This window comes from Helianthus annuus, chromosome 1 (genome assembly GCF_002127325.2).
Source record: "Helianthus annuus cultivar XRQ/B chromosome 1, HanXRQr2.0-SUNRISE, whole genome shotgun sequence".
Taxonomy (NCBI): Eukaryota; Viridiplantae; Streptophyta; class Magnoliopsida; order Asterales; family Asteraceae; genus Helianthus; species Helianthus annuus.
The window spans coordinates 10,771,330-10,777,234 of NC_035433.2; positions in this window are offsets into that span (position 1 = coordinate 10,771,330).

Here is a 5,905-nt window from a genome sequence, read left to right on the forward strand (position 1 = left end):
ATTTGTGTTTGAAGTTTGTGTGGGGATGATGATGATGGTTGAAGATGATGATGTTCGTTAAAGATCTGGGTTCAATTTAATTGAAGATCTGGGGATGATGATGATGGTTGAAGATGATGATGTTCTTGAAAAATCTGGGTTAGATTTAAAGGGGAGGTTAAATTACAAAAATACCCATCATGTGCATGTCATGTGCCTAATAATTAACCAGTGTTTGGGATGGAGTTAGTTTCAGGGGCCAAAATAGTTAGTTATAGAGACCATGGGGGCACAGATGTTAAAAAATCTTATTTTGGGCTAATATAGTAAAAGTGATATAACCACAGGGGCCAAAAACGTAATTTACTCTAAAGTGTTTAATATAAGTTAATATATTAGTAAGTGTGTCAGATTCTAAATGTATAATTTCTCTTAGCATTTTTAGTTCTTCAAATAAATCTAAACCATCAATATCAATATGATTATCATAGTTCCAAAACTTTTCCAGATAAATGCATTTCTCTTTTAAAATTTTTTGATCTAAAGATTTTAACTTTTTTATACTAAACAAAAAACCAAAAATTTGTTCGAACTCCTTAAACTGAGCAAATCTACTTTCGAGTGAAACACTAGCTTGATCTACAACTTGATTCAGAAAAAAAAAATCAAATATGAGATATCTAACCTGTGCCACTGACTTCCGAGAATCTGAGTGTCTGAGACTCTGTGCCACTGAGTTCCGAGAACAACAGATAATTCATGTCTCCTGCAAATCAAGAAGACAAGAACTGATATCAATTCAAATCGAGAACTGATATCAAAACACAATCGAGAACTGATATCAAAACACAATCGAGAACTGTATATGAGAACTCAGGGCAGAGGTTTTGTTAATTTGTTTGATGACTGAGTGACTGACAAAACACAATCGAGAAGAATTTATAAACGTATTAGGCGACGATATCAAAACACAATCAATACCTGTAATCAATCGACGATTCAGGCGACGATTCCAACCTGCAAAGCCGCCTCATTATGTTCTTCTCTCGTTCTCTTTGTGCGACGATTCATGAACTGTGTGGGAGACAGAGTAGCAGCGCCTTTTCAGTTTTAGTTTGGGCCTTTATTTTCTTTGGGCCTTTTATTTTGACGATTCAGACCTTTATTTTGTGGGCTTCTTATTTCTTGTTTAGTATAAAATAAAAAAATGGGCCTAGTATATAAAGAACCATCAAAAAATTTGGAGGCTTTTCATTTTGGGTGGCCCTAGGCTTGTGCCTAGTGTTGGAAGCCCATTGGGCCGGCTCTGACAGTAGCAACTCAACATTTACAATAGCAGGTATCAACTCAACTTGCTTGATAAAGCGATACTTTAAATCATAATGGTAGTAAAACGTGATGAAAAGCTTCTGCACTGTTTTTGAAGTCTGAAGTGCAGAAAGACATCGCCATCAGGTTTCTGGACACTTGTCTGACAACTGTCACTTTTCCGTACATTCCGTACACTAATTGAACAGTAATCTGTGCTTTAATAACTGTGCATGATCTAGTTTACAAGACAAATGAATTTCCGATTACTGTTATATACATACAATGGCATTTCATGTTGCAAGACTTTTATCATTACTACATGCAACACGATATAGTTCTAATAGTGCACAGAACAGAATTGGCACCATTATCAGACAAACTTAAAGCACTGACGGGAGTTCAGTACGTAGACAGACAGTGTTTTGAGGCCGAGTATGAGCCAGAGACTACGTACTACACTAGTATAGTGTGTAGGGAAGTAAGGACCACAAAACTGCTTTTCTAGGTGATAGATAAAGTGCCGAAAAGTGCCTAAAACCCACATAAAGTGCAGAATTCTGCATAAATCAGCAAAATTCAGCATTTTAACACATGATACGCTTAAAACACTAAACACTATACTTGAAATCTAACTTAATCACTTAACTACCCATTGAAAACTAACCAAGACCCCCCCCCATCCATATGGACGGTTATGAGGATGGCCCCACCATAATCTTTACAAGATTTCCTTAAATCTTCATTTGATATTTCTTGGATTTGCTAAGGATCATGCTTGTACTATCAAGAACATAAAACACAATGGTTAATACCATTAGATGGTTATAAGAAGATATGGAGTCCTTAATCTCTCACACACAAACACACTTCATCTTTCTCTCCCTCTCCTCCTTATTCTCGGCCGAGAACAAGCACACACCCACCACCACCTTTCATCCACCATCCATTCATTCCAAGTTCATTTCAAGGTGTAAGGAGGTGATTAAGGAAGCTTGGTGCTTGCGGATCTTGAAGGACCTCTCCCGATTGCTTTTATCCTCTACTTTTATCATCTTCTTCATCAAGTGTTCATCCCTATCCTTGAGCTAGTAGTAAGACTCTTATGATCTCTCGTTACTTCATATTTTGATGGTTAATAAATGATGAACATTGTTAATCTTGATGAACACTAAAAGACATAAACATAAATCTCTAACATAAGCTTAATAAACACATGAATACTTGTTGTTTAGTGATGATTTGCTTCTTGATGATTGATGATTTATGTTAGTGATGTTGGACATCATAAGAGACCTACTATATTGTCATTAAACACATGATCTAGTAAGTTAAAGGTGGCGATCTTGTGAAAAACCAAGATCATCATGCTTTATGTTTACATGAACTTGATAATAAAAGTTGTTTTCATATAATGATGATTTAAAATACAAGTCTTGTGAGTAGATGATTTCTAAAATAGTTTTTCCAAAGAAACCAAGTTAAATCACAAGATTTATATAAACATAGTTTTTAAAGAAACTAACCATGTTCTAGTGGTGAAACAAACACAAGAACACATTGTTTACAAGAAAAATTCAAAAGAATGACTTTTTTTTTGGAAAAATCATTTAGTAAGTTGTAAACACCTAGATCCTTTAAGAATGAGGTTTTTAAAGAAATAAACACACTTTAAAGGGTAACTAAACCTACTAAACACACTACCAAGTTACTACAAGTTTTTATGAAAGTTCAAGTTCATGATTATTATGTAGATAACAATATTTTGGCACTTGGTAAGTATAAGTTGTTTAAGATTGATTGTTGATTGTTTGTGATGATTTTGAAAAGAAAATGATATGCTCTGATAGCATGGACACCTCCGTTTTTAGGGGAAACTATGGCAAAAATCCCTAAAAATATAAACACTTAGAAAAATATTTTCTAAACAAATATTTACAAGTATGTTTTAACTATGGTTTTCAATATAAACTTTGCCATAGATTTTGTTACAAAAATACAAGTATTGTAGGTTGGTTTTTATAAATAAAACTGGGTGAATATGTGTTTAGAATATATATTTACATTAAAGACACATTGTGTGTGATTATTTGTATACTTTGTGTATTAGTTATATTATTTTAGGATTTAAAGTAATATAACTTAACAAAATACCAGGAATTTACAGTCCAAGATAATATCAAAAATAACAAGGAATACATACATAAGTTACACACTTAATATTGTGAAACCGAACGCAAAAATGTAACTTACAAAATATTCCAGAAAATGCCGTTATAAACATATTTTTGGTAAATGATATTTTGGATACAAGAAATGAAAATATGATTATTATTATTATTATTATTACAAAGTATATGATATTTTCGACAAGGAGAAAATATATTATTTTTGGAAATAAATATATATTTTCTTGAATATTTAGAAGGTATGTGATTTTTGGGAAAAATATATATATTTTCTTGAAGAACATTATTTTTGGATAAAATAAGTTTATATATATGTTCTAAGTGAGACTTGAAAATATATTGTTTTGGAAATATATATTGGATATTTATTAAGAAAATACGTACACACCGGAATACGACGCCGGTACATGGCAAAATATACAAATACAAGAATACGGATATATATGAAATATTCCAATCCTTGGGAAGGAAATACGAAAACAAATACTTGAGAAGTATTGTTACAAAATATTGCTTAACAATTATTCCAAAATTAAATATAATTCAAAGTTAAAATAATTATTATTTTAACAAGTAACTATAACTTGGGATAACATTGAAGACATGGAAGAAACGTAACTCAAAAACGTGAATACTAAGGCAAGGCATGACCCTTTTGTCTAATAGACCATAGTACAATGTAGGTAGTCGTGTTTGCTGACGAACTTTGAGTTACGAGTACCGAAGGCGCAAAACTGTGAGTTCATGCTCCCCCTTTTCTCTTAACTGTTTTTGGTTTTATAACTCTCGGGGGTGGAATACATGTTATGAAAGCTTAAACGGTATGAAATGATTATGAAATGCACTACTAGATCATGTGAGCATAGACTAAATATTGAAATGCCATTAACTCTTAAATTAATTAGGGACGAATGTTAGATCTAACGGGTACGGCCGAACCCCACTCATGGTACTTGTGACCACTTGAGTGCTTCGGTGTCCGAATCGAGGGAAATCGACATAGTCGAGGTAAATCGACATAGTCGAGGGAAATCGACATAGTCGAGGGAAATCGACATAGTCAAGGTAAATCGACATAGTCGAAGGGAAATTCGACATAGTCGAGGGAAATCGACAAGGGTATAAGTGTAGGATCGTTTTCAGACCCAAACGAGTCGATCAGAAGAGTTTTACTCAATACGAAAGGCGGAAACAGACGTATTGAGGTCAATTCAGCAAGAGTATCACTTTAAACTGTCGTTATATTGATTTCACAATGATTTACAGCAAGACGACACTTCGGCAGCACTTCGTTGCACAAACTGGAAAGATTCTATCTGATTTCGCTTGGAATGGCCTATATATAGGCATTGTGATTCCGCTTGAACATGACCATGTTCATTTCAAGCGGAATTAACATTAATTGATTCAAGCGGAATTAGAATGTTAACTCAAGCGGAATTAGAACATTTTGATTTCGCTTGAAATGACCTGGTGTCATTTCAAGCGGAATCACCTCTAATTCACACTTTCTTGTTTTTCGTGCCCTGATCTAACTAGTTCTATACAAGACTCGATACAAGACGAAGTCGACAGACGCATGCACCAACAATAAGCCTACTCATTCCGAGTACTCCCTATGTCCTCACATGCTTTAATGTCCTTGTAAAACATTCATTTGGTATGTTCATACACGCTTTTCATACCTGTTTTCAAAGGAGTCTCTCAAAGGTTTACAAGTTTGCCAGTACTCACACAAAACGCATGAACTCGCTCAACTTTTGTTGATGTTTTCCAAAATTACATGTATTTCAGGTAACAAACTGGATCTTGGGCGCGGGTGTGGTTTCTAGAAGTAAATTTCAAGTTTAGATGTCATCCACTTTTGTTGAATTGTATCTTAGTCGAAGGTTGGGTTGCTCGAAACTTAAATAACTGGTATTTGTTAATACTTTTACTTAATGAATGGATGAACATCGTTTTGATTATGTAGTTCTTTATTATGATTGAATGCAATGATATAAACCAGTCACACATCATACGCTTCCGCAAAACACATAAACAGATGAAGATGCAGTCCATCAAAACACATCTTTAGCTATTGAACAGTAGCTCTATCCTCATATACTTGATCCTCAATTTGCTTGATAAAGCGATACTTTAAATCATAAGAACCTACAGAAGGATATGATGACATTTTTAACTTGTATGTTTCTTCAAGTCTCATGTAAAAGAAGGATATAATCGTAGTAAAACGTGATGAAAAGTTTTTGAACTGACAATCATACTAACTTCTCCACACCATTAAACTAATCCAGGAGACAAAAACGTGTACATTTAATACAAAACAGCAGCCATTCAATGCAAAGCCTCTCAAAAAAGTTTTCATAGGAAAACTAAAAAGTTAAATATCAAGAAACCGAAAGAACAAAAATAAAAATAAAAAAAAC